Genomic DNA, 27,606 nt, shown 5'->3' with positions numbered 1-27,606 from the left:
GTTAGTAGTTCCGACGAACAAACATTTCGTTCTAGAGCTTCCCTCGATTACCTTGTAAAATTCTCCAAAAAATCTTCTCCATCTATACATCCACATAGACATTACTACTCTGCAAATCACACTTATTATCTGGCACAGAGTTGATCGAACCACCTTCACAATAATTCTCTATTATTCCACTCTCTGACGGCGCGCGGAGAAAACGAACACCTATATCCTTCAGTGCGACCTCTGATTTCCCTCATTTTATTGTGATGATCGTTTCTCCCAATGTATGTCAAAGTCTACAAAATATTTTTTTTTACATTCGGAGGAAAAAGTGGGTGATTGAAACGTGGTGAGAACGTCCCGCCGCAACGAGAAACACATTTGTTTTCATTATGTCCGCCCCAAATACAGGTTCAGTGACATATGTTTAGAAACAAATTTTCCTCTCCATGACGAAATATTACAGATAATTTCTCTCAGATTCACAAATACCAAATCTCCTTGTCTGAAAACTCAACTTCTTGCTACTATGCCTCAAATAAGAATGCTACAGCGCTGCACAACTGACAAGCGAGCAAGTGAACAGCGGATAAACATACAGACACAGTCAAGAATCTTATTCGCTACTCGTGCAGCGCGCTCATTTATCTTTGTCTCAGTACAGAAGAGAGTATTATTTACAATGGCAGAAAACGTATGAGAACCTTACACTATTAATGACCATACCGTTACAGTACGTAGAGAGTCACACAGATAGGAAACATAAAGTATAAAGGTTGCACTAAGTTGCACTGCCACAAATCTTAAGATAAGTTTGAGAAACGTAACAGTAACGAGCTGTCTGCCATATCTTAGTATATCGTGGGTCGCTGGAGCACCGAAGGTTACGTAGCGACTCGGAAAATAGCGCAGGACATTCGTATTTTCACGAAAATGCCCCTGATTATAGTACAATTTCACTGACGTTAATATATTGTAGAATTATACGACATGTTTTATGCTCACGTACTGTGGCATTTCTTAACGACAACTGTTCACAATGAAAAGGGACACAGATTCCACAAACAGTGATTATGCAAAACTCAGCTCACCGTGATTCGCCCATGACGTCTAAAGCGCTGTAGAGAACGGTGATCAGGTTCATGCTGTATTTCAAGGTTTCAGGAAGGCATTCGATAGAGTACCGCATTGTCGTATACTGAACAAGATAAGTGTATCGGACCACACTTGAGACTGGATTCAGAACTTTATTGCAGACAGTGCTCAACACATCATTCTTAAGGGCGCAAAATCAAAAGACGTAAAAGTAATGCCAGATGTACTCCAAAGATGTGTGATAGAGCCTATTATACTTTTGCTATTACTGTGTACGTAAATGATCTAGCGGATAAACTACGAAGGTCTGTGACGCTGTTCGCACACGATGTAATAGTCTACAAGAAGATAGCAGCACTGGAGTTGCTGGAAGATCCCTCACAGAATCGATGTTTTTAGAGAGACAGGCTGATAACACTGATGTAAATAAATGTAAACTATTGCGCATAAAAGGGCGAGAAGTCAAGTGTTGCTCTATTACACTTATTCTTCTTCTTCTTCTTCTTCTTCTCAATCCACTGCTGGATACAGGCATCTTCCTTATGTATCCATTGCCTTCGATTTTGAGTCATCTGGTGTCTCTTCCAGCCACCAACTTCAAGTCATCAAAATATCTCGTTTGGGGTTTTCCAGTGCCTCTATTGTGGCTCCACAGTCTCCAGTTAAGAATTGTAGGGATACACCTGCTACGATCTTGTTGAACTACGTGTTCCAGCCATTATCACTTCATTTCGTAATCGTCTCTACGACGTCTGTTACTTTTGTTCTTCTTCTAATGTCCTCTGATCCAATCTTACCCTTGAGGCTGATTTGTAGCTTAAGTCGCTGTATGGATCGTTGTGTGTACTTTAGTTTACTAGCACTTGCCTTAGTCAGAGTCATGATTTCCAGGGCGTAGGTAGTAACTGGTAGTATCCATGTATTATAGATCCTGGTCTTAAGATTATTTGGGACATCCTTATTGGTCAGGATAAATCTTAGTTTCGGGAGTGCTGCCGAGCTCAGTTCTACTCTATGAGGAATTTCTGCATTTCGATTTTTTTTCCCTTCTTCAATTTTGTGGCCAAGGTAGATGTATTCATCAACACCTTCTGTAGACTAGTTTTCGACTGTAAGTTGCTGGTTGCCTGGTATTAGTGATTTTGCTTTATTGATGTTCATTTCCACGGCAATCCTTGCAGTGGCAGGATTTAGTTCTTGGATCATACTCTCTAGTTCTTCCAAGTTTTCAGTTACGAGCACAACATCGTCGGCAAAGCGCAGATGGTTCACATTTGAACCACCGATTTTTATCCTCTGTTATTCCAGCCCACTGATTAGAATACATCTTCCAATAAAGGGGTTAACAGTTTCAGGGAGATGATGACATCTTGTTGAACTCCTTTGCCGGTTGGTATCTTACTGGTGATAAGGTCTCCATCCATTCTGTCATTGTTGCCTGTTCAAAGATGTATATCAGGAGCCTTATGTAACTTGAAATTAGCCTGGCATTTTCAATCTTACCAGCAAATCCCTGTCAATAGCAACTATCATCAAATACCAAAGAGTAACCATCCAAGGGAATAAAAGTGAAATGGTAACATCAAATAATTTGTAGGAAAGTAGATTTCAGGCTGAAACTGAGTAAATGTAATTAATCCACGACGTAAGTGATCGACGTAAAGTGTGTAAGCCCTATTCTTGAATGTTGTTCATCAGTCTGTGTCACTTGCCACGCTGAATTACTACAAGAGATAGAAAAGAATTAAATTTCAGCGTGAAAAAACGAAAACTTCGAGGTTTGTCTACGAGATTGTAATTCTGTCAGAGAGGACAAACGTCGACACCTTCGCAGTTGAACGGAATGGATAGGGTCTTGAAAAGATGTTGCAAAAAGAATATGAAGCAAAGTAAAACTAAGTGCTGGAGTGTAGTCGAATTAAACCATTTGATGCTAGAGGAACAAGATTAGGAAATTAGACCCTGAGAGCGGTACATGCGTTTTGCTATTTGAGCTCTAAAATAACTGATGGTAACTGAAGTAGAAAAATTATAAAACGCAAACTAACAATAATAAGGAAAAGAATTTATGAAACAGACAAATTTGTTAACATTGACTATAAAAGTAAGGCAAGAGGCCCTAATATCATCCTTGGTCCTAATTTCGTCCCCCTAGCAATCACCGGTTTCCAACCGTTGGTAAAAAATGTTTAGGTGCAAATGCATGCGTGATCTCAGTGCAATTTTGTTGTAGTGCAATTTTGTTGTTGAGAAAATCTGTTGTGTGCAACACGTTTAGTTCCCCTGTACGAAAGAATTCAGTTTTTTATGATGAGGTGATTTAACGTAGGAGCCATATTAAGAGCCTGCTATTCCTAATCTGAGCACTGATTTGTGCTCAAATATTGCGCTGTATTTCAGTCATGTGTTGCAGTTTCTGGTGTGTAATCGTTATAGTCAAGAGTTGAACTATGTTGCTGAAGCGGTTGTTATAATAATTCAGGAGAGATTCGTAATTTCGTCCCTCATGCTGTTCATGTTTTCGTTCAGTGGACAAAATATAGACTGTTATTAATTTTTTTCACTATTTATAAAAATTAATCTACGTCTTTCATGTGGGAAAACGCAGGTGCAAATAAATGGATTCGTTGCACGAAATGCTTCGTTTGTTATAATGAAACATGCTCTTCATCTACACAAACATAATAGTTCTTATGTGATGCATGTTTATAAGGCTGGAAATAATTTGAAAACAGTGTTCATTGATGGTTTTCAAGTGATTTACAATATTGAAAGTGTTCGGCAATTTTAGAGTGGAAACTGCATTCTAATTAATTTACTTTGTACAGTTGTTACGGGATAGAAATTACGAACACTCTTTTCCTATTAAGGTTTTTGCAGTGTTAAATATTATGAGAAATATTGGTTTTAATATATTATATCAGTTTAGTTATAACTTGCCTGTAACTGGATGACAAATTCATGGATGCTATACAAATTTGTGGCCTGTAACACAACAAGGGGGGGGGGGGGGGGGGTTTATTCAGGTCTTAACCTGATAATTTCATGTTAGGACGTCTTTTCTGAAGGTATTTAACAGGAATATGGTCTTGTACGGAAGTGAAAAGTGTGCGATAAGCAGTTCAGACAAGAAGAGAATAGAAACGTTTGAAATACGGTGTTACTGAAGAATGATGAATATAAGATGGATAGATGGAATAACTAACAGGGAGGGTCTGAACTTATGGCACAACTTGACTGAAACAAGGTATTGTTTGACAGAATCTATCCTGAGACATCAAGTAAACGTCAGTTTGTTAATTCCGGGATGTCTGGGCAGTAAAAATTGCGTTGTTCACTAAGGCTTAAATAAAATAATCAGACTGAAATGGAGGGAAGTTGCAGTAGTTATACAGAGATGCAGAGGCTTGCATAGGATAAACTAGCGATGAGAATTCTACCAAACGAATCTTCGAAATGAACACCACCACAACAGCAGCAAGAACAGAGGTTTGCCGACAGTTATTCTTCTCAAGCGCCATTCGCGAATGGAGCAGGGAGGAGGGGAAAAAAAGGCACTACTCTCGTAAGATATACCATCCAATTTATTTCTTGAAGGGTTCCAAATACCTAAACAGCGTTTCCCGCAATTGATACTATGCTGAGGGGCACGAAATGTTGTGCATGGATAATGCTCTTAACTCTGCTATCAACCGAGGTATTGAAACAAATAGGGTATTTTGTGATGGAACCGTACACTTTTCATAACTGCATTTAACAGCTCTTAGGAAAACAGTTACAATGATATAGCGCTTCTTAACATTGATGTTGGAACCAAGAAATGCATTGAAATTGGAAAGGAATGCGGCCAGCCTCGGCTATTGCGGTATAAACACCGCCAAGCAGAGCTCTCATGCCAGGCTCCGTCGTTATATGCAGCAGGACAGTCTTACGATAGTAACATCAAACCACAGTTTCTATGCAACACAAGGTCAGTTATGATTTTTGTATATTGAACTATGACATACGGGTATGCTAGCTTGTGGCGCATCATATGGAGCTTAGGAAAACCATCATCATTGTGTATACGTTTCCACATTTTGTGACAATAATTATAATTTCGCCAAGCAATTTTCCTGTTAAATAGCTCCCATTGCTGATTACTTGTCAAAACTGAGGTAGCAGCTTTGGCCTTCCATACTTCATAGTGATAAATAGTTCTATTCAAGGAAAAACAGAAACTAATGTACCAACCTTCTTATAATTTTTTAAAAAAACCTTAGGTGTCTTCGACTGGAGACACCTGAATGCTTCTTAAAGGTAAAACACCTGCAGTCTGACAAATGTTCTGTAAATACTATTCGAGACTGTAATTAGACGGAATAAATAAGTTAAACATTTTATTCAGAATGACTAACGACGTGTCAATCATAAAACAAATGCTTTTCTTAACGAAACGTTGTTTTATACTTCACTTAATCACGTGTTCCAATTGTTTAACATCCACTGCAAGACACATTTGCAATTGCCGTTCGAGAAGTAGATGAACAGAGCAAAGTACATTGGATGATATGCCGTCGCATGTTGTGGTGATTTGACGGCGCATATCGTCTGGCGTAGTTGTGGCTTCATGGTCCGTTGCATATATCATTCCTTCCCATAGGAAGAAATCAAGAGGAGCCAAATTAGGTAATCTGGTTGGCCATTGTACAGCTTTACTCTCTCCTATCCAACGGTCATGAAATTTGGCATTATATAGTATTTGTGTAGCAACACGGGAGGGGCGAGCAGGGCAGACGTCTTGTTGGAACCGCATACACTGTCACTTATATAGTTTTACCTCTTCTGGATGAACAGGTAGAGCGTTCGTAAGAAAGTGTGCATACGTATTTCCATTTAACACACTGGGATGAAATTAGGTTCCACAATGGAATTTCCTATTATACCACATCATGCGTTTACACTTGTGTTGCACCTGACGAAGCCTATGTGGATCTTCAGGCGCCCAGGAGTGCATCTTACGTAAATTTACGTTACCGTGGTTCGTAAACGTAGTTTCGACGGTAAAGAGCTCACGATGGAAGAAATGTATCGTCGTTTACCAGGTACTGCAGAGCAGACAGATAAAGCTCTACACGACTTTTCGAAATCACGTCCTACTAGTGCCTGATTTACTGACAGATGATAAATGCGCAATTTAAGTCGACGTAAGATGCAGTTGACTCTCGTCTGGCTCGTCCCACATTCTTTGGCAATACGTTTCGTGCCACTGTGCGGATTGATGAACGTCCTAGCCAGAACAGCTTTTTCCTGTGCAATGTCATTTGCAATCTTCGTCCTCGTCCTGCATGTTCACGCTAGTGGCCTAGAGATTCGGGCAATTGCCAGGGGCGACACACAGCGACGATCAGGATAGACATCTCTACACCGCTGTACCATTTCGACAGCATTTCTTTAACATTCGTCATATATTTCTAACTTCTCTTCATTGGTGTACATAACCGCATGCAAGGAATGTTGAAGCAGAAATGACTTGCCCGATAAACGACAAAGTACCAATCGAAAGTCTTGATGCAACGCACCGAGCGAGGTTCAATCCCGCGTCCGGCCATCCTGATTTAGGTTTTCCGTGATTTCCCTAAATCGCTCCAGGCAAATGCCGGGATGGTTCCTTTGAAAGGAATCCGATGAGACTAATGACCACGCTGTCTGGTCTCTTTCCCCAAAACAACCCAACCCAACCCAACTCTTGATGCAACGCATGGGCGTATTTACAACACAATAGCCGATTCCGGCCGACTTGCCTTTCCGTTTTATAGTATTTCCCGGACTCTTTAGTGAAAAGTTTCAACCTCAAAATTGAAAAGCGGTGTATGACTGTTCTCGTCTTTTGAAGCGCTGTCGGATGCCGTTCGAAACTATGTCATTCTGTTTAGAAAATCATACTTACTTCAATATCTTTATCGATACAAAAGTTAAAACCCTCTATCACTTAACAATAGCTTGTTCCCCTTAGCGTATTATCATCTATGGAAAATCACCTTTCGATATATGCAACCGTTCACGAAATGAAAAGGGTGTTTCGCTTACGTGACTCACCCCTTGCACAGGGTGTCTCGAAACTATTCATTCAGATTAATACAGGAGTTAGAGAACATCAAAACAAATATATTTCGATAAGCAACCTTCCGTCTCGGAAGGCTACTTGTAATGTTAGGAAACATTTTGTTAGTGGAGCTGACGTAAGCTGTTGTGTCGGTGTCGCTGACTGAAAATGTGCACTGACATTGAAGGCTGCTTTGTGTACGGACAGTGTATTGGAAGGTCATCACTCCGGCAGTTTCAGCTCGCGCGTCCTTCGGCCCGTCAACGATCTTGAGTGGTGCAGGCCTGCAGCGTTATCGGCGGAGCGCCCTCTGTGGGAAGCCTAGAGTGTTCGGAGCAAGCAATTAACGGCAGTTGGCTCAGGGTATTACTTATCGTAACATCTCCTGTTAGTGAGCCGCCGATGCGGTGTACGGTAGTACGGCGTCGTAGCATGGAGTGTTAAATGTTTTTCTTCTGGGATCACAGCGTTGGCCGGCAATAGTGAACTGCGGATTTCACCTAATTGTTTCAATTACTCGTCTAAAGGAATTGTTTTATTATACCTGTAGTACTGATAATGCAAAAGCGGACATTACATGTTGAAAGAAGGTTGTTTCCCTCAAATGTTGTAGCTGACTATTAGTTCAAATGGCTCTGAGCACTAAAGGACTTAACATCTGAGGTCATCAGTCCCCTAGAACTTAGAACTACTTAAACCTAACTAACTTGTTGGGGTGGCCGAGCGGTTCTAGGCGCTACAGTTTGGAACCGAGTGACCGCTGCGGTCGCAAGTTGAATCCTGCCTCGGGCATGGGTGTGTGTGATGACCTTAGGTTAGTTACTATTAAGTAGTTCTAAGTTCTAGGGGACTGATGACCTCAGAAGTTAAGCCCCATTGTGCTCAGAGCCATTTGAACCATTTATTTAAACCTGTTGTTGTTGTTGTGGTCTTCAGTCCTGAGACTGGTTTTATGCAGCTCTCCATGCTACTCTATCCTGTGCAAGCCTTTTCATCTCCCAGTACCAACTGCAACCTACATCCTTCTGAATCTGCTTAGTGTATTCATCTCTTGGGCTCCCCCTACGATTTTTACCCTCCACGCTGCCCTCCAATACTAAATTGGTGATCCCTTGATGCCTCAGAACATGTCCTACCAACCGATCCCTTCTTCTGGTCAAGTTGTGCCACAAACTTCTCTTCTCCCCAATCCTATTCAATACTTCCTCATTAGTTATGAGATCTACCCATCTAATCTTCAGCATTCTTCTGTAGCACCACATTTCGAAAGCTTCTATTCTCTTCTTGTCCAAACTAGTTATCGTCCATGTTTCACTTCCATACATGGCTACACTCCATACGAATACTTTCAGAAATGACTTCCTGACACTTAAATCAATACTGGATGTTAACAAATTTCTCTTCTTCAGAAACGCTTTCCTTGCTACTGCCAGCCTACATTTTATATCCTCTCTACTTCGACCATCATCAGTTATTTTGCTCCCCAAATAGCAAAACTCCTTTACTACTTTAAGTGCCTCATTTCCTAATCTAATTCCCTCAGCATCACCCGACTTAATTAGACTACATTCCACTATCCTTGTTTTGCTTTTGTTGATGTTCATCTTATATCCTCCTTTCAAGACACTGTCCATTCCATTCAACTGCTCTTCCAAGTCCTTTGCTGTCTCTGACAGAATTACAATGTCATCGGCAAACCTCAAAGTTTTTATTTCTTCTCCATGAATTTTAATACCTACTCCGAATTTTTCTTTTGTTTCCTTTACTGCTTACTCAATATACAGATTGAACAACATCGGGGACAGGCTACAACCCTGTCTTAATCCCTTCCCAACCACTGCTTCCCTTTCATGTCCCTCGACTCTTATAACTGCCATCTGGTTTCTGTACAAATTGTAAATAGCCTTTCGCTCCCTGTATTTTACCCCGGCCACCTTTAGAATTTGAAAGAGAGTATTCCAGTCAACATTGTCAAAAGCTTTCTCTAAGTCTACAAATGCTAGAAACGTAGGTTTGCCTTTCCTTAATCTTTCTTCTAAGATAAGTCGTAAGGTCAGTATTGCCTCACGTGTTCCAGTGTTTCTACGGAATCTAAACTTATCTTCCCCGAGGTTGGCTTCTACTAGTTTTTCCATTCGTCTGTAAAGAATTCGTGTTAGTATTTTGCAGCTGTGACTTATTAAGCTGATAGTTCGGTAATTTTCACATCTGTCAACACCTGCTTTCTTTGGGATTGGAATTATTATATTCTTCTGCAAGTCTGAGGGTATTTCACCTGTTTCATACACCTTGCTCACCAGATGGTAGAGTTTTGTCAGGACTGGCTCTCCCAAGGCCGTCAGTAGTTCCAATGGAATACTGTCTACTCCGGGGGCCTTGTTTCGACTCAGGTCTTTCAGTGCTCTGTCAAACTCTTCACGCAGTATCGTATCTCCCATTTCATCTTCATCTACATCCTCTTCCATTTCCATAATATTGTCCTCAAGTACATCGCCCTTGTATAGACCTTCTATATACTCCTTCCACCTTTCTGCTTTCCCTTCTATGCTTAGAACTGGGTTTCCATCTGAGCTCTTGATATTCGTACAAGTCGTTCTCTTATCTCCAAAGGTCTCTTTAATTTTCCTGTAGGCGGTATCTATCTTACCCCTAGTGAGATAGGCCTCTACATCCTTACATTTGTCCTCTAGCCATCCCTGCTTAGCCATTTTGCACTTCCTGTCGATCTCATTTTTGAGACGTTTGTATTCCTTTTTGCCTGTTTCACTTACTGCATTTTTATATTTTCTCCTTTCATCAATTAAATTCAATATTTCTTCTGTTACCCAAGGATTTCTACTAGCCCTCGTCTTTTTACCTACTTGATCCTCTGCTGCCTTCACTACTTCATCCCTCAAAGCTACCCATTCATCTTCTACTGTATTTATTTCTCCCATTCCTGTCAATTGCTCCCTTATGCTCGCCCTGAATCTCTGTACAACCTCTGGTTCTTTTAGTTTATCCAGGTCCCATCTCCTTAAATTCCCACCTTTTTGCAGTTCCTTCAGTTTTAATCTACAGGTCATAACCAATAGATTGTGGTCAGAGTCCACATCTGCCCCTGGAAATGTCTTACAATTTTAAACCTGGTTCCTAAATCTCTGTCTTACCATTATATAATCTATCTGATACCTTTTAGTATATCACACACATCCATGCCCGAGGCAGGATTCGAACCTGCGACCGTAGCAGTCGTGCGGTTCCGGACTGAAGCTCCTAGAACCGCTCGACCACAGCGGCCGGCAGCTGACTATTGTTTTATATTGTTTGTCGGTGAGGGGTCTTAACGTCGTTGTAGCAGTCGGTCGGATTTGTTGAGCCATGGCTTCTAAGGTGATATTGGATGATGGATGCAAATGTATTTACTGCAGTGTGATCCGTTACTGAAGCCTTTATTTTCACTGTGTCTTCGAGTGTTCACTTTGGATGTAGAACCGGGATTGGTAGTGCCAGGTGGTCTGATTATATTGTAACATTCTTTTAAATAATTTACTTTTGAATGATTGCGTACGCATAAAAAATCCTCTGGCCCTGTTTAATACTGCTAACTTGGGTCCCAGTGCACATAACAAATAAACTGAATTGTCGTACCTCTAAAGCAGCAATGATGGAACGCTATTGTTCTTGTCTCTCACAAAAAATATAAATATGCTAGCTACAAGATCAGCAGTATGCAATGCTATCCGTCATACATTGAAATGCACGTGAAATTCTTTTCGCTAATAAAGGAAAACATTTAAGAAAAATCCAACTTCTTGAAGAACGTATGACTTGGGCTGGGAGGCAGTACTGATTGTGGTGAATTACTGAGTTTTTAGCAGAATTATATTGCAAATTACATTTGTCTTTTCAAAAACATCTAACAATTGAAGTTACATAAGTCAGAAGAAAACATAATTTTTACTTACTGATTTTTACTTTACTTACTTTGACTCTGCAGTCGCGCGCAGTTAGCGATCCACGTTATAAAGCCTATGAGAAACATACATTGTAAAGTATTATAGTTCTGTTTTACTTTACATTAATGTTATAGTAATATTCGTGTGCCACATAAAGTGTGACCCAATAAATTCCTTTCAGTTTACCGACAGCCAACGCAGAAAACTGCGTAAATTGCTGAATAGCAGACACCATGGAACAAATACTGCTGGTGCTACGGGTGCTACGGGTTTTGTGCAGCACCGAAAGGTGCTGAACAAGGGTAGTGTTGTTTGGCTCTAATGCGAAGTGCTTTGATGAAGTGTGGCCCTTCTAGCTGTTCCGTCGTTGTGTCACTTGCTTGCCGAAGTTACGAAAAGTTGTGGTTTATTCATTTTCTTTCTATTTTGTTCACTGCGGTAAGTTCTGCTTTTACACCCTTACATATGAATGTGGTTACGCACATCTTCCCCATTCTTAAACAAAGTGATAGCAAGGATTAAATTATGCTGTGTGCAAGATTATAAAAGGCAACTTCCTCTTTCATTCCTTTCCCCCAGTCCATATTCACCTACGACTTTTCCTTCTCTTCCTTTTCCTACTAGCAAAAAAATGACTCTGATCACCATGGGACTTAACATCTGAGGTCATCATCTCCTAGAACGTAGAACTACTTAAACCTAACTAACCTAAGGAGATCACACACATCCATGCCCTAAGCAGGATTCGAACCTGTGACAGTGGCAGTCGCGCGGTTCCGGACTGAAGCGGCTAGAACCGCTAAGCCACCGCGGCTGGCTTTCCTACTAGCAAATTCGAGTCCTCCAAGAGTATTAAATCTTTGTCTCCCGTTGTAACCTCCCCACACAAATATGATAATGCAAAAATGGAGCCAAGTGTAACCTCTCCACACGAAAAATGTTAAATAGTAATGAAAATGGAGCCAAGCGTAAACTCCCCACAAAAATAATAATTAAATGAATTTTTCTAATATTGTAACCTCTGAACGAAATTGGCTCCCATTTATTATCTGTGTGCAGAAATGGATTCACACTTAATATTCCCACAAAATTCTTTTCTCATTTAATGTCAAGTTCGAAACAGAAAAATTCCTGAACACCAAAATAATAAAAAAGTTTTATAACCTGATGAATTTATAAGACAGCGGCGCTGACCTTCGGCCCTGTATTCTGAATAAAAAATAAAAAGCAAAAATTCTTACCTCAATAAAACTGCAATTATATCTGCTCTTAATTAGTCATTTTTCGACACAGCTTCGTGTAATGCTAGCGTATATATATTTTTTGATCCTTGGAAGCAATGATAATGTATTGGAAAAATTCTTTAAATTGAAATGAATGCTTTTCTTTAAAAGAGTTGCTTTATATTATAAAAATTATTATTGGGGCATTTCTTTGAACAAATTAAATTACAATTAACATACATTATTGAAAATGCGCAAGGCTGCTTCTTTACCTTCTACAACAATACTCATCCTCCAGAGTCCTGACCAGAGTCGCGAGCAGAGCACACAGCCGACACATGGCGCTCCCGCAGACTCACGCAGACTACTACCGACTACTACTGACTCGCTACTGTCCACTCGCGCAGTCAAGCGCAGACTAGTACAAGCAACAACTAACGACATACTACTCTCTGGTCAGAGATTCTGTCATGCCTCGCCCATCGCCGGCAAAGCATACGTCTTACATCGTGTATATCTGAATAATTTATTTTGTCTCATCATACATTTCTTCATTCTCTTTATAAACTGCAGAGCTAGTTGTAGATAAACTTGTACTATTGTGGTGGGCGTGGGCTTCGTGTCTGTCTTGGCTACAATAATGTGTTCACTATGCTGCTCGTGGTAGCTTCATCACGTTCCTATTTTCGTGTTCATTATTAAACCTATTCCAGAGCGTTCCCCCTATTTGATTTTGTATCTATAGCCGTGTATTATCCTGACCGGGAGTTCTCTTCCTCATGCCACCGAACTCCATTAATTCCCACAATATCTAACTTTAACCTATCCATTTCCTTTTTTAAATTTTCTAGGTTACATGTCCTATTAAGGGATCTGACGTTCCACGCTCCAATTCGTAGAGCGCCAGTTGTGTTTCTCCTGAGAACGACGTCGTCTTGCGTAGTCCCCGCCCGGAGATTCGAATGGAGACTATTTTACCTCCCGAATATTTTACCCTAGAGGACGCCATCATCGTTTAACTGTACAGTAGAGCTGCATGCCCTCGGGAAAAACTATGGCTGTAGTTTTCCCTTGCTTTCAGCCGTTCACAGTACCACCACAGCAAAGCCGTTTAGGTTGATGTTACAAGGCCAGATCAGTCAATCATCCAGACTGTTGCCCTTGCAACTACTGAAAAGGCTGCTGCCCCTCTTCAGGAACCACACGTTTGTCTGGCCTCTCAACAGATACCCCTCCGTTGTGGTTGCACGGCTCTGTATTGCTGAAGTCTTCCCTCCAACGACAAGGTCCATGGTTCATCTACACACAGAGATGTGAAATAACACATTAGGAATGTGCAGTGACGCCACAGTGTTAACAGACGTCACACACACAAAAAGGGGGTCTTCTGCTAGAAGCAAGTAGGTCGATCCGCGCACCGCGGCGATACTTCCGCAAAGTACTGCGGCGCCGAGGCCGGGCAGCGCCGCCTCGGAGTCTGCGGAGGACGTGTCATGCGTCAGCGGCACCCTCTGGGGTCACCGGGAAGCTGCGAGCTGCGGCTGTACGCACGTCCCGGCTCGCCCCGAGCCGTCCCTTTCACCGACGCTGCCGCCGGCCTTCACACAGCGCCTGCCGACACGTCCGGTAGCCGCGCGGAATGTTCCAGCATTCCGGAGCAACGCGCCGCGGGTGAAACCCAACCAGCCTCCACGACTCGTCGCCCGGCGGCTGGGACAACTCTGTCGCGACGCCGGGGCCTCGGCGTCAGCGATGCATAATGCAACGCCTGCAGCTGGTACATCTGTATCGCAGGGTACAGGCCTGCGCCGACAGACCGAACCAGTTTCGTCTCAGCTTTTGTTCTCAGCAGCGTGGCTACGTATATACCGAGGTGACAGAAGTCATGGTATAGCGATATTCCCTGGCACAGGTAGCGGTAGTATAGGGTTGTAATATTATTGGAATTAAGATACTTTGCAAGTGAGATATTTGTCATAAAAGAAAGGAACAGCCATCGGGCTGTAGTTCACAAAGATATTAAACATCACAGCGCAAGTGCAAAGAGACGAAATACTTTATAATGTGCGCCTAGACCAAGACGCGCGTCCAGCGTTAAAATAGCTCAAATAAAGACTATGATCCGTTGGGCGCAGATATTTAAATCATTGCCACAACGCTCGATAGCAATAAACTGCGAAACATTCGAAAGAACAATCCACCATTTGTTAAGAAACGTTCTAGAGACGTCATTACCTTTTTACGTTTGGTCGCCGACTTGTTAAGATGTGTTGTGTATCACCGCTACAAGTTATATTTTATTTAGTGCCAAAACCATGTAATCACCAAACAAAACGCTTCGGTAAACCGTATGACGCTAAAAAGTAATTACGCTCGCGCCAGAACATTTAATTTTTAAGAAATCTCGGACAGACAAAAACAGCGATTATTAACTGCTCCATGTATGAGAGAAACACAAAAATGTAAGTTTTGTACTCATAGTATATTGGTCCCCCCCTTCCCCCGCCCCCTGCCCCCATGAACCATGGACCTTGCCGTTGGTGGGGAGGCTTGCGTGCCTCAACGATACATGTAGCCGTAGCGTAGGTGCAACCACAAAGTAGGGGTATCTGTTGAAAGGCCAGTCAAACGCGTGGTTCCTGAAGAGGGGCAGCAGCCTTTTCAGTAGTTGCAGGGGCAACAGTCTGGATGATTGACTGATCTGGCCTTGTAACACTAACTAAAATCGCCTTGTTGTTCTGATACTGCGAACGGCTGAAAGCAAGGGGAAACTACAGCCGTAATTTTTCCCGAGGGCATGCAGCTCTACTGTATGATTAAGATTAGATGGCTATAGCACGTAACTAACGAGAAGGTATTGAATAGAATTGGGGAGAACAGGAGATTATGGCACAACTTGACTAGAAGAAGGGATCGGTTGGTAGGACATGTTCTGAGACATCGAGGGATCACCAGTTTAGTATTGGAGGGCAGTGTGGAGGGTAAAAATTGTAGAGGGAGACCAAGAAATGGATATACTAAGCAGATTCAGAAGGATGTAGGCTGCAGTAGGTACTGGGAGATGAAGAAGCTTGCACAGGATAGAGTAGCATGGAGAGCTGCATCAAACCAGTCTCAGGACGGAAGACCACAACAACAACAACAACAACAACAACAACAAGTATATTGCTTAATGTCTATTAGTTTAACACCGTTTTCTTGGAGACTATATTGATGCTTCGCTTTACAGAAAATCTCTGTTTATTCTTTTCTTTAGACTCACTATGATTTTTCAATGTATGTAAGCTTTGTTATAGTTTCGCTCTTCATCGCGATATCTCGATTGTATTCGGGAGGACATCTATGTGTTCAATTCCCAATCTGATAACTTTTTACAAAATTTCACTGTTTTGCATTCATTTTTATTATTCAAATAGGTCCCTTAGGTATTTTCATCGAAGATTCTGATTGCGTGAAGGCAATCCGGGTCGAAGGTCAGTCACGAAACCACCTTGACGTAATCAAACCTTACGTCTCCTGAATACAATCTACAACCGACACATCGGCGATCATTGATTAATTTTTCTCTCTTTCCAATTCGTACCAAAAGCGACAAATCAAAACTGCCGTGAGTACGCAGTCTAATGTTACAGGTAGCATTCTTTACCTTGTCGGCAAACATTGCCAGACATTATCATCATTACTGTTATATTTGATTAAATGTGTGTAAATAGCAAAAATCTATAACACTACAGGGTACACAAGAGATAAAAGGGCAGTGCATTGGTGTAGCCGTCATTTGTACACAAGTGACGGATACGAAAATACTTCTAGCGTGATTACGGCCTCACGTCGGGAATTAACAGACTTTGAACACGGGATGGTACTTGGAATTAGATGCCTGTACATTCCATTTTGAAAATCGCTACGGAATTAATTATTTCGAGATCTACAGTGTCAAGAAAGTGCCCAAAAAAATACCAAATTTCAAGGCATTAACTCTCACCACGGACAGCACACTGGCCGACATCCTTCACTTAGCGACCGAGAGATGGGGCGTTTACGTAGAGTTTTCACTGCTAACAGACAGCCGACACTGCCTAAAATTACTGCAGAAGTCAATGTGGGATGTACGGCGAAGGTATCCGTTAGGACAGTGAGGCGAAATTTAGCGTTAATGGGCTATGCCAGCAGACGACTGACTTAGGTGCCTTTGCTAACAGCACGACATCGCCTGCACCGCATCTCTTGGGCTCGTGATCATATCAGTTGGACCTTATGTGAGTGGAAACCGTGGTCTTGTGAGGTCAGACTCGATTTCAGTTAATGAGAGCTGACGACAGGCTTGGAGTATGGCGCAGACCCCACAAAGCCATGAATCCAATTTGTCAACAAGGCACTGTGCATGCTGGTGATGGCTTCATAATGGTGCGGACTGTGTTTATGTGGAATGTACTGGGTCCTCTGGAATTGATCATTGAGTGGAAATGCTTATATTTGGCTACATGTAGTCCATTTGCAGCCATTCATGGACTTCATGTTCCCATACAACGATGGGTTCTTTATGGATGACAATGCGCCATGTCACCGGGCCAAATTTGTTTGCGATTCGTTTGAAGAACATTTTGGACATTTCGAGATGATGATTTGGCAACCCAGATCACCCTAACTAATTCCATCGAATATTTGTAAGACATAACCGAGAGGTCAGTTCGTGCACAAAATCGCGCGCAGGTAACACTTCCGCAATTATGGCGGCTATAGAGGCAGCAAGGTTCAGTATTTCTGCAGGGGATTTCCAACGTCTTGTTGAGTCCATGCTACGTCGAGTTGATGCACTACGGTGGGCAAAAGGAAGCCCGACACCATATGAATATGTATACCACGAGTTTTGTCACCTCAGTGTATTGAGCCCGTTCCAGTCAGTTAAACGTACACGTACAATTTGGAACTTTGTAGTTGCTCTCTATGCGCAGAAGAGACTTACTGAAAGAAGATACACTTCTACTATTGTATGCTACCTAAACTAAACTTAACATTTAGTTGAACCTACACGAAGCATAATGAACTCTCCATCGTTCAATAACAAATTAAAAAACCTTTTCTCTTTGGAATTGAGAAATAAACTGGAACAGTAACGTCCATATGTATATTCTGGCTACAAATGGCTGAAATCGCGACACTAGAGATTTTTGCTTTCTTGAATACAAATATAAACTACAGCTATCTGTCACTTACGAAATATAAGTACAGAGCAGTGCTACTAGTCACTTTTTGAAATACTGGTTCATTCCATAAATCATTTTTAACCTTTACAGGCTTATCTCCAGATGGTGCACATGGAAGCATGGAAGTTGCTTGACTCTTTATGTGCACCAGTTGAAGCTAGGCCTGAAATGGGTCGAAAGCCGATTTATGGAATAAAAAATTATTAAAATAAGTGACTGAGTTCAGTTCTCTGTGTTTACAGGGCAGAGCACTAGTAGGTATTTTCATTATTGTATATTACAGAAAACAGATAGGACATAAAAAAGTTATCATAGAAAATTACAGAGAACAGGTGTGTGAAATCACAGTAAGTGCAATTTCTTAAGTGCTCACAAATTTCCGGCCTTCAGCATTTACGTATTCCTGTAATGTGGTTTGTAAGCTCAAGCACTCCTACGAAAAGAATTTTTTATTGTTATGAATGTCAGAGCATGCTTTTCTTGTGAACTGTCACGTATCATCAGCAGACGTTGTTTTCTTGCGAACATTTTATCTTTGGTAATACCCGAAAAGAAAAAGTCTACGGAATAAGGTCCGGTGATCGTGGTGGCCATTCAGTTCTCCCTCGTCGGCCTATCCACCTACCGTGTAATTCGTTGTCAAGAAACCCACTCACTGTTAAAGTACAGTAGGGAGAAACTCCCTGTTTCTGGAAGTAGACCTCTTCATTACCCTGCTGTAGACATAGTTGTGGAACAACGGTATCCCACAACATGTTATGAAAGTTGTCGCGGGTAACAGTTGTAAGGGAAAAAATTTCCAAGTGTGGGTAGGACTCACACACTGAGGGTTCCCCACTAACTTAATTACGTATATAGTCAGTTCACCCATTCCGGGAACCGAGGGTCTCCACGATTTTTGTCTGTTATCGATATTTACCCTGGTAAGATATCGCTCTCAGGGATTGCAATACTTTCGAGAGTATTTAAATTTCAAGTTTGACTTCGGATAACAAATAACGAAAGAAATATTATTTCTATAATGTAATTAGAAACTGCCGATGTTCTGATTTTTTCCTGTCTTGTACTGTGAAACCACGCTTTTTTCCAAATTTTATGATTCTACATCAACGATATGTACCCTTTCAGGTTTAATGAGTGAGTTTGCGGGTAGCAAAATATGCGACATGAATGGCCGGATTTTTTGACTGCATTGACTTAGATACTTTAATTGTTTCAACCTCCAAGAGACCATAGACCCTAGAATGTGACATAAATTTCAACTTGAGATGTTTAACCGTTCGTGAGAAAAATATTTTTTTAATAGTCGGACAGACAGACGAACAAGAAAGTGAACCTTTAATGGTTCCGTTAACCAATCGAGATATGGAACCCGAAAAAAAAAGAGTTCGATAATCCTTTGACATGAAATGCACGCCCAAACTCAAATTCCAGGTCGATTCATTTGTTTTACAGCATGAGATTTACTGTGGCGTAATGCACACAGTTATGCCCATTAATAGCGCCTGACAGCGAGGTACTCGCTTCGTCAGACTAACGTTTTCTTTCGAATAAAGCCATCGCCTTGCATTTCTTCATTCAAAAGCATTTCGCAGGATTCTAAACGGCGATTTCTATCGTCCTCTAGTGATCAACGAAATAATCTTGGCCGATACGCTTGCAAAACTAGACGTTGCAAAAAAGAGACCCGAAGATCTACGGGAAATGTACAACTCAGTATAGGCTCTCCCTTTGGATTTCTTCGGGCTATGGATAAACACTTGAGCAGCTACCATTTCGTTTTCATGGGCAATGAGACTGATAATCGGCAGATCTTTGACGCATGACAAATATACCAATTCGATCAAATTTTTCCTGCGTCCTGTAAATTAAGAGCCTACTTGATGGAGGTGTATTGAATTTCCTGCTCATTTCTATTGAAATTGTTCAGCAACTTCTGTCTTCCAGTGTTGTTTTATTATCCCCTTCCGTTCCTCTTTAATTAAATTACCAGTCATGATTATTGTAGTATCTGAAGAAATAAAAAAACGACGTTGTAAGAGATAAAAATATGGTATTTCTACTGTGTGAATACTGAAGATTAGATGGTTACGTCATGTAAATAATGAGAAGGTACTGAACAGAACTGAAGAGGAAAGAAACTTGGGGCACAACCTGTCCAGAAAAAGATATCGGTTGATAGGACACATTCTGAGACATCAAGCGATCAGCATTTCAGTGATGGAGGGAAGTTTGCGGGGTAAAAATAGGAGAGGAGACCAAGAGGTGAATACTGTAAGCACATTCAGAAGGATGTTGGTTGCATTGGTTTTTTGGAGACGAAAGGGCTCGTACATGGTAGAACTGCATAAAACTAGCCTTCACACTGGAGACCACAACAACAACGACAACAACCTACTGTATACTTACTGAAGCACCGTCCTGCATATTGAATAAAAAGTCACGAGTTCTTGAACATCCGTACTGGATTAGCTCAATCTATCTTATGAAATATTTTTTCTTTTATTTCCATCAACTTGTTACAGGCTCTTCTTCAGAATCGGAACAGAATGGGTATTGGAGGTCACTTATTTGTGAAAAGAAACTAGGAAACACTGTAACGTAGCGGCTTGTGCGTTAGTTGCATGACGAGTTCTGTCGTAAAGTGAATACATTTCGTTATTGCGCCAATATAGCTGGTCTTGGTGTTAATGTGCACTTGGAACCTTCCATTTTCATTGGGTATCGTCTACAAAATCAAACATTATTCACACTATAAACATTTTCATCAGAAATTTACCTGTATCCAACAGTACATATGTACACAATGAGTTTCCGTCAAATATATGAGATATTTCGGTTGGAGGGGTTCTTTGGTTTTTCTGGACGTAATATAAGCATCACTTCATCACAACACAGACTTCAGATTCCACTAGAAAATTCCTTAAATATAATAGCTGAAATCGGTAGTGTTCTAAAACAAAGAAGCTTTTAGCAACTCGACAGGTTATTCATCACTTCAACGTAATATAACCGTTGTGCCGGCACTAGTGTTAACATGAATGCTGAAAATGGCTGGAAAACTAGTTACAGCCAATAGAGAGATATTGCACAAGTAACTGGCGGCAGTTATCTCTATTTATGTTCCATTAATATACAGTCACTGTGTTCCGCAACATCCGTAGTCGATATGCTCATTTTCTTCCTCGACTTGTAAATACATGCCAGTTTCACACGCCGAACTTCCAGCATAATAGCAAAACATAGCTACTGAAGCGAAGGAATAAAGCCATGAAAGAAATATTTTCATAGCATGCCTCGCTTACCTCGTAATTAGGAGTCACATTCCAGTGTGGGAGAATGCGGTCGTCCTCTGTCTCACGTTGCAGAAGAAACTGGTGTGTCTCAGGTAAGTGTGATATTGTGGATAGGGCTATCATGAGGAGGCCAAAAGAGGTCTCATCAAAAACGACAAGGCCTGAAGCAACAGAGGACCAAGATAGAGCCATTCTATACATCAGTCTTGGGAATCCCTTCATTCCCGCTACAGAACTACCTATAAACTTCAATCTGCCAGTGTATGTGAATACTGCCCTCTACCGACTTCATGCCCCCGGTCTCTTATCACCGGAAAACTCATGAGCAGCTATCTGTCGCGAGAACCTCCCTGCTGCCCAAGACTTCTGGAACTTGGTGGCATTACTGAATGAAAAATCTTTTTCGGACGAAAATGACTGCCTGTATAAGCGGCAGTTAACACCAGATTCTTCACAAATCAATTATTGCCGGAGCACAAACTGGAAGGAAAACTATGAACGTTTGGATGCCTGTAGCTGGAATGGGAGAATCGCTGGAAGTTTCAGTTATAAACTCGTGACTTAGAAAAAAGTGTGGTTTGCTATCTAATTAGGTGTCAATGATCCCTATCGTCTTCTTGCTTTAGGGCAACGTCAGCTACTACACACTGAAAATAATAAACAATTATCTGAACAGACACCCAGAAGTACCGGTGTTGGAGTACTCTTCAATAATTTCGACCTTAGCAAGCAAATTTTTGCATTCATAGTTCAGGAATGGGACTGTCCTGGAGAGACTCTTCACAGTGATACCTAGTGAGATGGCGCAGTGGTTACAACACTGGACTCGCATTCTGGAGGACAGCAGTTCACACCCGCATTCGACCATTTAGATTTACGTTTTACATGATTTCCCTAAATCGCTCCGGAGAAATTCCGTTCTGGTTCCTTTGAAAGGGCGTGGGCGATTTCCTTCCCCATCCTCGACGCAATCCGAGCTTATGCTCAATCTAATCTTCCTTCCGTCTTTCCTTTTATTCGGAGTCATTTGCTCGCCACGTGGGAGATCATTGCGCTTTTTTCAGAATATTAGCTCCTCGATCCCTCGAAGTCTCAACGAAATATTGGACAATGGGGCACGACAGACCTGGTATTAACCATATTGCCAATTTTCTGTTAGAAACGAAAATAAAAAAAAATGTGTTTCTAATGTGATCTCAAAAAAATTTCGTGTTTTCATGAAGACATCTTTGACATAATGAAACTGTCGCAGCTGCTTCGCATGTCTAAAAAGTGTTTTTGTAAATCTCTCTATGGCAACATCGCTTTATAGCTCTATAGACGGCTACTGTTTTCGCACAAAGGCGTTGGCGCTTCGCGGTTGACAGTTGTTCGAAATGGTTCAATTGGCTCTGAGCACTATGGTACTTAACTTCTGAGGTCATCAGTCCCCTAGAACTTAGAACTACTTAAACCTAACTAACCCAAGGACATCACAAACGTCCATGCCTGAGGCAGGATTCGAACCTACGACCGTAGCGCTCGCGCGGCTACAGACTGTGGTGCCTAGAACCGCTCGGCCACTCCGGCCGGCGAAAGCTGTTAAAAGCACTGCCAGGTGTCAGGGATTTCTTTAAATAGACTCGACTAAGTGAGGAGTGTCTTATGGAAATGTGTGGTAAGGACTATGGGACCAAACTGTTGAGGTCATCGGTCCCTAGGCTTACGCACTACTTAATGTAACTTAAACTAACTTACACTAAGAACAACACACACACCCACGCCCGAAGGAGGACTCGAAACTCCGCGTGAACCGTGACAAGACGCCTTAGACCGCACGGCTACCTCGAGCGGCCCAGGAGTGTCTTAGTATTAAAGAATAAGTATATTAAATTTTCGCGCATCATGCTGTATTCCGTCACACATGTAACTGTTTACAATGTCATATCTCCTAAACCATGATAAATATGTGGTTCTTACTCCCACAAAAATCGTTGCCTGATAGCAAGGGATATGTGTACCAAGTTGAAATCGTTCCATGGTCTAGGAGGAAATGTGGGGCGTACATGCATACGAGGGTTGGAACTTTAATAGTGGCAGCTATTTGTTTATAGCTCCTACAAAATAGATACGTGTTTCAAAGTTTTGCTGATCTTCAAAGTAACCACCAGCATTGTATATAACCCGTTGCCAGCGACGTGGAAGTCATAGGACACTCTTAGCAGTGACAGTTGGGTTGACAGTTTGAGAGGCGCGGTCTATTGCCCGACGAATTTGTAGCAGTTCGGAAGCGAATGCCGTGAAGTGTTTCCTTCAATTTAGAAATAGAGTTGAACTTACGAGGGCTTAAGTCAAGGGAGTGCTGTATGTGGTATAGTACTTAGCAGCCCCATCAGTCAAACAAATGTGTAACAGCTTGCTCTGTACGTGCTTGAGCATTGTCCAGCAAAATGATGGTCAGGTCCTGCAGCAAGTGTCATCACTTCTGTCTCTACGCTGTTCATTTTTGGAACACAACCTACGACCAACCCCCTTTAAGTAACACACCGTTTGATATTATAATATTCGTTCGCTGTATTTATTTCACCTATTTACCCCACACAAATTAGGAAAACGGCAGAAAATTATTTATAAAATCTTGAAACTTCGGGAAAACAGTTAAAGAGTGTATAGTAAGACGAAACAGAAAAGTTTCCTCCCTTATGGAGTGAGCATTCTCCGCGCCAATCCCTTGCTCAGTTTCTTTACCTCTTTTTAATTTTACGAAAAACTCTTCATTTTTCTATGACGTGTGTTGTGACAAAATAGCTCTAGTAAAACTCTGCTCAGAGGAAACCATATGCATGTTTTAAGCAAGTTAATTAGTTTTCGAGACATTCCATCTCGAAGGTTTAAAATTCACAATCCTATGAGTTCGGCATTATTTTTTAACTTCAGATCTTGTAATTAAATGTTTAATTCAGTTAAATCTTTCTTCTGTTTCCCCTCAACTATTTGTATTTTATACTTATAGAAAAATACGTATAGGAAATAAATGTTAGTATTAAAATCTAAAGCCAAAGTAACAGGAGGGAGAGTGTATTTCCTTTTAATACTGACATTCATTGATTCAGAAAATATACAAATTTTTGCTCATTAATACGCAAATTAATATTTCGACTTTAATTGCAATGACTTGTCATGAGAATTAAAAAATATTGTATGGTTCGTCAACAGTTACCACTGTCTTTATAACACATTTATAGTCATCAAATGTGCAAACCTGCATACCTAAAACACCACAATAACTGACGAACAAGTAAGCTGTTACGTAAAATTATTTACAGAAAATCATCATCCAAATTCTGCCAGATCACTGCGAATCGCTTTAGTGCAACTTTGTCCTTGACAGCTTCTGATCACTGCCACCAAAAGAAACAAAGGGGAGATCTTTTGGGATTGTGGCAAACCGGACTCCATCACCATAGTATTCAGACAGTTTGTTTTTTAAAGTTTTAACGCTCATTGTATCTCCTTCTGGAAAGCTTTCATTAACTATCCACAGTAAATCGTGCAGTGGAAGGAATCTACAAAATTGCATAGTTCTTGGAAGGTGGCAGCAAAGATAGTGTCACGACAGTGGCCTTTCACTGAATAGAGGAGGGGTTCGACACTAATTTAATGTTTCACAATTGATGGTAACGGGCTTCTGCATCTACTAAATACGAAATACGTTTGATGCGCCCGACAACCTTTCTACTGATATCATCAACGCTTTTCTCTGCTTCCTCAAGAAGTGTGTACTTCGGAGTTCAAGAACGAGTTTCCAGCGTTCTTCGACGTTTTTGAAGTGTTTTTTTTTTTTAATTTCCTTCAGCCTCCAAGTCACATTTTTCAGCAAATATGAAACAGAGTTTCTTTAAATAGATTGGATGAAACGAAAATGTTTTTAAACTTCTATTAAATGCTTTTGCAGCTCTCTGGTTCGTTTGTTTCTTTACATTATGTTGCTCAATATATACACCTTCACAAGTCTTGTACACTTCAGTAGAAGAGTAAGACCCTCTTCCGTTCCTCACTGAAACATATCTAAGTTTCCAACCTTTTCCTCAGTGTTAGTGTCTCTCCTACCGAAACAGATACACTGTAAATAAGACAAGCGGTAGGGACCGGCATTATTCTTCTCTTAGGCTGTGGGAAAGAAAAGAGAGTAAGAAGACACGCAACACACTGAAATGTCCTGCACCGCGGTTCTAGGCGCTACAGTCTGGAACCGCGCGACCGCTACGGTCGCAGGTTCGAATCCTCCCTCGGGTATGGATGTGTGTGATGTCCTTAGGTTAGTTAGGTTTAAGTAGTTCTAAGTTCTAGATGACTGATGACCTCCGGTGTTAAATCCCATAGTGCTCAGAGCCATTTGAATCTGAACTAAACCGGACTCGGATGGTAGGGAGAAACGGCAGCAGCAGTGGTAGTGAGTGATTGGGAAGCGGAAGTTGCCGTTTTCATTGTCTAGCACGTAATCTTGATCTCACCAATACTGAACGCACAAGAGATTTCGTTTAGATGAAAATATTCAAAATATTTCCATATACTTGATTACCCTTTTCATTTACATAACTGTTTAAGCAATAAAACGTGCAAAGTTACACATTAACAGAATCCTAGAATAGTTATTATATCTCTACAACTACTCGTTTGGCTTAAAAAATGCTCAGGACCTTTTTTGTGCAGAATTTTATGAAGAATATTGTTTTTTATGACAGTTCTCTTCTAAAAACGAGTTTTTAGTGTAAATATTTAAGAAATTGACTTTTTGTGAGGCAATAGGGGTGACGTGCCATTCATGCCGCAAGGGGGGGGGGGAGGGGGGTGGAGGTTCTCTACAGGTGTAGAGATTTCCACACTCTCTGTGTCCTATACTGTCTTATCAACATACACTGTCCCTGGTCTCTCTCCTCGACTACAACGCTTTTGTCTGTACTATGTGGTAGGAACAACTGTTCCCATCAGTGCAAAAGCTTTCCTGTTCCATTCAATTGATTAACCACTTTCTCGAAGTTCTTCTCAGTAACAGGGGCCCGACTCTGTAATAACCTACGGCATTTTATTAGGCAACTGAGTAGTGTGTCCAGCTTCAGAAGACGGTTAATGACATATCTCCTAAAGCAACGATAATGATTACCATTGTCCCTGTACATACTCGTTACCCCTGTTCATCTTTCTTTCCAGCCAGATCTTCCTCATCTTAGCTGATGCAGTCTCCTTAAATTTCCTTTCCCCAGAACTCTATTTAAGAAAAGTCCATTCTGTATACCTATGAAGTTTTTTTATATCTGTCGTTATCATTATTGTTAATCTTATCGTTATTATTCTTATCAAAAATGGTTCAAATGGCTCTGAGCACTATGGGACTTAACATCTGAGGTCATCAGTCCCCTAGAACTTAGAACTACTTAAACCTAACTAACCTAAGGAGATCACACATATCCATGCTCGAGGCAGGATTGGAACCTGCGACCGTAGCAGTCACGCGGTTCCGGACTGAAGTGCCTAGAACCGCACGGCCACCGCGACCGGCTTATTATCAGTGGCAGCAGTAGAGGAGTAGAAGTACTGCCAATATTAACTTTGTTAGCACTCAGTATTATTTACTCACATTTTTTTCTATAAACACTCAGATCATTTTAATACCGTCTGTCATATTATAATTGTTATTTTTAGGTAACTACGATCTAAAAAAGGTAGAGTATGCGTGAAAGCCTGGTCCGATGGCCCTAATCAAATCGGGTTACGTAAATATCCTCCAGAAGTTTCAAGATTTTAGAAATTATTCCATCCATTTGAAAATTTTTTACGAATTTGCGAGGGTTATGTACACATGTATTTGTCACTCTGTCTTCCTGCAACAGACTATCATGGCATATGTAAATACCTTTTCACAGCTCTTGGCATCCTTGGAGGGAGGGTTTGTCACAGCAAATGCTCAGGCTCAATGGCGTTGCTTGGTGGGTGACATAACGTGACGTCACGGAACTACCGCCCCGAGCAGAGGGCGGTGACGTGCCTGGTGCAAGTCTTCTATGTTACGCCACTTCTGTGACTTTCGCGTGCATGAAGATGAGACGAAATGATTAGAACAGCGCAAGAAGGTCTCTGATTCGGCCGTAAATCGAACCTGGGATCCCGTGATCTAGAGGCAACGACCCTAATCACTAGACCGTCAGCTGAGTACATCAGAAGGTTGAATACAAAAGACTCGGGAACTTTACTTTGTAGCGAACTTTCATACGGTTTTGGTTGCAAGGGCGCAGTACACAGTCGGCTCCATGCGAGTGCCTCCTGGGTGCCGGATTAGTAATACACATAAATGAATTTAATTTATGCATTTCTTATGAGAAGGGTGTAGCTCTACTTGAGTCATACTGTGTATGTGATAATTCGATTATGATTTACTTATTTCAAATTGAAGTCAACACATAGTGCAGATAGTTCCTTTGTATTAGTTCCTGTAATAGGCGTTTCGAAATGATAAATTACGCCAGAGGAGTAAACTTTCATTTAAAATTATTAACTGTCATCTTGTACGAGGTTTGTGACTATTCCGGTATCTGTTGCCGTTCCGCCCTTACGAACTTCGTAAGCATGTGTAGATTGTAACAATGTTTGCTCTGTAATGATCTTGCCTGCAGCACAAATGATCCTCGGAGCCTTGTCTATTATTATTATTATTATTATTATTATTGTCATCAGTGACTTTTGAGAGCGCTAAAACGCCATCTATTTTCATGGCCTTTTTTTCGGTCTGTGCTGTCT

The sequence above is a fragment of the Schistocerca piceifrons genome, chromosome 7, assembly GCF_021461385.2.
Source record: "Schistocerca piceifrons isolate TAMUIC-IGC-003096 chromosome 7, iqSchPice1.1, whole genome shotgun sequence".
Taxonomy (NCBI): Eukaryota; Metazoa; Arthropoda; class Insecta; order Orthoptera; family Acrididae; genus Schistocerca; species Schistocerca piceifrons.
The sequence above is the reverse complement of the archived record's forward strand: the minus strand, read 5'-3'. Positions refer to the sequence as shown.